Below are 5,873 nucleotides of genomic sequence, written 5' to 3' on the forward strand. Positions count from 1 at the left end.
TCGTCTCTTCCTGCCATCCCTCTTTTTTCAACTTTACAAAACCTGCCTAAGCAACTGTTGAGTATCTTCTATTCTCATTTTTTCAGATAACATGCCAACAGTGATCGATTTTGTTTCCCGCCGTGCTAGAGACTGCATTGTCATGTCTACTAAAACCAATTCTGTTTCCCTTTTTTTCCTTCCACACCTTAAGACACCTTTCCACCAACATGCTATTTGTAAATACCACCTCGAAGGTTTGTCGATAAATAAAATCAACTTGCCCGGGGAAGAAATCCGAGGATTCCCCAGCAGAATGGTGGTAGTGAACGATTTCCGGTCCATCTTCTTCTCGTTCATCAATTGGAACCGAACTACCTTCTTTCGATCTTCTTCCGGAACCATTCTCGACGTGTGGATTCAGGACCGAGGTTGGGAAACACTGAATGAGGTCATTACCCAAAAAAATAGAAGTCATACATAATCAGAAAACTTTGAACACGATTGGTTACACCCAGTTGCTAACGGGCCATGACAAACGTTGATACCTTAAATGACCACAATGTGTTTAATTCAATTCTTTGTCATGTGTACAAGTTACAAGTACCATGTACAATGAAATGCTTGCTTGCTTGCATATGCCCCCCCAGACAATGAACATAGACGAAAAACACACAATAAAAGAATATAAATAAGTAAATAAATAAAACCAGAATCTTGGGAATAAATGGAGACAGTGGCAGATGTACTGTACATGTGCAGGTAGCAGTGGAGGTGACACAAGGTTACTAATTGTTCATGAGTCTGATTGCAGTTGGGTAGAAACTGTTCCTGAACCTGGAGGTGCCCGTCCAAATGGACTTCAGTCACGTCCCAGAGGGGAGGAGGGTAAAAAGTGACAGTGCAGGGTGGCTGGTGTCCCGCCTGATACGGTTCACTTTCCTGAGACCGTGTGTAGTGTGGATGTCAAGGACCACAGGGAGCTGTGTGCCCGTGATCTGCTGTGCCGGATTCGCCAGTCCTGAACTGAGCAGTTGCTGTACCAGGATGTGATGCCTCCTGTCAGGATGGATTCCACAGTACACCTGTAGAATCTGCACAGGGTTCATCCACTACGTTGATTGATAGTCCTGTTAGCTTAGGGTGTACAGTTGAGGCCAAAATTATTAGCCCCCCTGGAATCATGGAACATTTTCCTAAACGTCTTCCCAAAGTTTGCAACATTGATGAAACTTGATATAATCAAACATCCACCAGTGCTATTTACTAGCCTTTGATACATTTTGTAATATAAAATATATTTTTAGTCTTGCTTTATATCAAATATAGTAAAAAATTAAAATATTAGCCCCATGTTAATGTTTGCTTTCAAAACACGCCTACACTAATTAACCAATCGGCTTTGCTTTCAAAACACGCCTACACTAATTAACCAATCGGCTTTGCTTTCAAAACACGCCTACACTAATTAACCAATCGGCTTTGAAACCAAACCTGTGTAGTCAATTGGCTTCCTACCAACACTCAATCAGCATCAAAAGACTCCCAAGGAACAGGGCTCTTGACCACATGAGAGGGACTTCTGTTACCGACCATGCCAAAGACAAAGGAAATCAGTCTGGAGCTCAGAAAGAAGACAGCAGAGGCTCGTGATAAGGGGCAAGGCTACACTTTTTTTCATGATGCCATGCACCCGAACAAGGCTCGCTGCAAAACAGCCCCACAGCATGATGCTCCCACCACCATGTTTAACTGTGTTCCTAGAAAAATTACGTCTATATAAAACATAAATAGGGTGGCGCAGTGGTAGCGCTGCTGCCTCGCAGTTAGGAGATCCGGGTTCGCTTCCCGGGTCCTCCCTGCATGGAGTTTGCATGTTCTCCCCGGGCGCTCCGGTTTCCTCCCACAATCCAAAGACATGCAGGTTAGGTGGATTGGTGATTCTAAATTGGCCCTAGTGTGTGCTTGGTGTGTTTGTGTGTGCCCTGCGGTGGGTTGGCACCCTGCCCAGGATTGGTTCCTGCCTTGTGCCCTGTGCTGGCTGGGATTGGCTCCAGCAGACCCCCGTGACCCTGTATTTGGATTCAGCGGGTTAGAAAATGGATGGATGGATGGATAAAACATAAATAGTAATAAAATATATGAAACATAAAATAAGATAGATAATAAATAAATAGAAATAATGTTATATGATCACAAAGAGGAAAACATCAGTATTACTGAAGGTCACTGAAAGCAAGTGAAAAGAAGTGAGATTTTAATCTCGTTTTGAACAGTTCAGTTGTAGACGACTCCTTTATATAAAGAGTTGCACAGGCGATGGGCAGCAGCTATAAAAGTCCAGTCTGTCCCCCTTAGTTTTACATTTAGTATGAGGGACAACAAGAGACAACTGACCAGAAGATCTAAGCACTCTGGATGGCTGGTGTAAAACACACAGTTCAGATAAATAGGCAGGAGCGAGCCCATATAAAGATTTAAAAACTAGCAGCAAGATTTTAAAATCAATTCGAAAACTGACAGGCAGCCATTGTAAAGAAGCTAAAATAGGAGAAATTGAGTCTGACTTCCTTGCCCCAACCAGAAAGCGAGCGGCAGCATTTTGGACCAACTGTAACCTGCGTGTCAGAGATTTGTTAATCCCAGCATACAGCGAGTTGTAGTAATTGAGGCGAGAAAAAATAAAAGCATGAGTAGCTTTCTCAAGATCTTTAGAAGATAAAAAAAGGCTAATAGACGAAGTTGGAAAAAGCAACTCTTGACTACAGAATTAACTTGTTTCTCAAAAGAGAGGTTACTGTCAAAGATAACACCAGGATTGCGGACTTGAGGTTTGCAAAAGACAGAGAAAGAGCAGAGAAGTCCAAGACCAGTTTGGGCTTTAGCTGATGGACCCACAATAAGCACCTCTGTTTTATTTTGATTCAGATCAAGAAAATTATTAGCCATCCAGGATCTTAGTTCAGAAAGACAGTTACGGAGTTGATTTGTTGCAGAGTTGCAGACGGGAATATAAACCCGAGTATCATCAGCATAGCAGTGAAAAGAAATGTTAAATTTCCTAAAAATCGCTCCAATATGGTGAAGGTATATAGAGAATAAAATAGGACCCAAAATGGTGGTTTCCTGACTGACTTCTTTCAAACGTCAAAAGTGGTCAGCGACTCGGAGTAACGGTAAGACTAATTACGGCTTGTCCGATACAAGACATCGAACGCTTTACCCGTGGAAAAGCAGCAGGTTTGTCCCAGTAATAGGAGACGATCTACAAGAAATTATCGTAGGGATCCGGGTTCGAATCCCGCTCATAGCACATTGCTTGAATGGAAGAATATATCTCTCAAATTAATTTTAGCACAACGAACGGTGCTTTGAATCCTACATGAATCCAACGTGTAGTTGTTTATTTTTCTTTTTTGATTAAAAAAAACTAATGAATGATTGATTTGTCAAGGAACACATGGGCAACAAGCAAAGTTAAAATCACACTTAAACAAACTCTCTTGCCCATTCTATTGAATCATAATTATAGCAAATAATAATGCATTTCACTTACTTATATAGCACCTTTATCATGGTCTTAGACAGCTGCACAGATAATCAAGATACAACATACAATAAAAATGAAAGCCCAATAAGAATGAACAAATAATAGTGCACAGCCTTGTGTTTGTATGTATTTCCAAAAGTGGGGAAGTACTATAGGAGTGGCGCAGTGGTTAGCGCTGCTGCCTCGCGGTTAGGAGAACCGGGTTCACTTCCCGGGTCCTCCCTGCATGTTCTCCCCGTGTATGCGTGGGTTTCCTCCCTCCAAAGACCTTCAGGTTATGCAATGGCGATCCTTAAATGTCCCTGGGGGTGTGTGTGTGCGTGCCCGGGCTGGGGTTTGTTTGTTTCTTAATATATATACACAGTATTTATTTTTACTGCAGTAATTCATTAAAAATTATTGGTCTTTATATACCAGAAAGACTTTCCTAGGGTCTTTTGTAGGAAATATGTACACATAGTTCATCTGTCTTTTCAGATAAAAAGGAACTCACCCAAACAATGAATTAAAAAAAAAAAGTTTTTAAATTGGCAAAGATGAAGTCAAGAAAAAAAAAGTTTTCACTTTCTATGATTTGTATTTTTATAATTATACAGCACTTTATATAATTATTTTTAAAGCTCGTTCTGTAAAATGAAACTATGATTATACAATTCAATGTTTTATTATATTTATGCGTTATTATATCTTTCTTTACACGTTTTGCACACATATTTAATAAATGTAATAAACTGCACCAAGAATGTTTAAAAAATCATTAAAAAATGTGTACGTGAATGTAAATCTATCTGCACAAACCGACACTCGTGACTAACATTTTTAGAAAGTTCAAAAATAAACGTAAATCGCAAAGCGTCTGTGTGCCGACTCGAATAAACGTTTGCAGAATTGGCCCGCCCTTTCCGAGTTTTGGTAGCCAACAGGAGTCGTGATTCGTCAATTCTTTGTAGCCGGCCGAGCCGTCATTGGCCAATTCTTGGTAGCCGAAAGGGGTTGTGAATGGTCAATTCTTGGTAGACTATTGGTTGCAGAAAGCGATCTGATTGGTTCTCGCTACCAAGACTTGCCTCGACTCATGGCTGCTCGCGGGTAATATATCCTGTGGCTCTGCAAGTGGATGATATTCGGTTTGTTTCACGGATCGCTACTCGTAACACCATGTGAGGTCGCCCGCTGGCACTTTCGTCCTTTTTGTCAAGTAGTTGCATACAGAATTGCCGACAACTGTGCGCCCTCTACTGGAATTCAAAGTATCTTAACTAGCAAAAACTGTATCGTGCGAATAATAGTTAAGAGTTTCAGCGTATCTGTATTTTCTTACGAATCCAGCTGTGCAAGTTTAATAAAGAAGCAAAAAAGAAAACAAGTGAAACACGCATACTGTAAACGAAAAGAAAAAACAATTCGCTGCGAGCAGGGTTCGAACCTGCGCGGGGAGACCCCATTGGATTTCAAGTCCAACGCCTTAACCACTCGGCCATCACAGCTATTACAGATGGGTGCCGTCTTTTTTGCCCAATTCATTTAAATCACTATTTTAAGAGTTTTTTTTTTCTTAGATTCCTATTGTTTTCATTATGGAGTTTTATAACAAAATACTTATAACATTTATAACAAAACCAATGCTGCACTTTTATAAACATTGCGTGGATCTTTGGAACATAAGTCGCTAATATTACCTGCTTTGGGCTTTAGCTGACAATCGCTTATTGACTATCCAAATAAACGATCTTCCCACTGAAAAGTAACTCCTTTATACTACTGAATGAGAAACACGGCGATCATTAGTGTGATTTGAATCGGTATTATATATATTATAACAAAGATCTAGAGATTCAGTTATTTTAAATGTAATATTGCTATCTGTAACCTGAGTAGTTTTTAATAGCAGAGACAAAATGCATTGGTTTTATTTTGGGTAAAGGGTGAGAAAAGGAAGAAGCGATGACATGAGTTGGATGAAATCATTTTTCTTATGTGTGTGTATATAAATATATATACTGTATATATTCTACAGGTATACAGATAGATATGTAAAGGCACTATTAGATAGATAGATCGATAGATAGGAAAGGGACTATATAATAGATGACTGATAGATAGAGTGACAAGCAGGGGGCGCCACTGATCCCTAAACCTTGGGACACAACTACACAGCGCCATCCTGTGTTCAAACAGAAGATATTTTTCATTTACAATACCTTCAGAGACCTCCAAACCCTTTTCCACAACAGCATAATCCAGTGGTTCTCAATCTGTGGGGCGGGCCCCCCTAGGGGGCCATGAAGTAACAAAAAGGGGGGCGCGAATATGTGAAAAAATGGAAACCAGAATCAAAAATATG

At 40.3% G+C, this 5,873-nt stretch overlaps 1 non-coding gene across 1 annotated transcript; it reads right to left on the minus strand.

Annotated features, from left to right (window-relative positions):
• Positions 1 to 4,934: 4,934 nt before the first annotated feature.
• Positions 4,935 to 5,016, minus strand: trnas-uga. The gene has a single exon. It is a non-coding gene; the product is annotated as a tRNA-Ser (tRNA).
• Between the last annotated feature and the right edge of the window lie 857 nt (positions 5,017 to 5,873).

This window comes from Polypterus senegalus, chromosome 13 (assembly GCF_016835505.1).
Source record: "Polypterus senegalus isolate Bchr_013 chromosome 13, ASM1683550v1, whole genome shotgun sequence".
In the NCBI taxonomy this organism is placed as follows: domain Eukaryota; kingdom Metazoa; phylum Chordata; class Cladistia; order Polypteriformes; family Polypteridae; genus Polypterus; species Polypterus senegalus.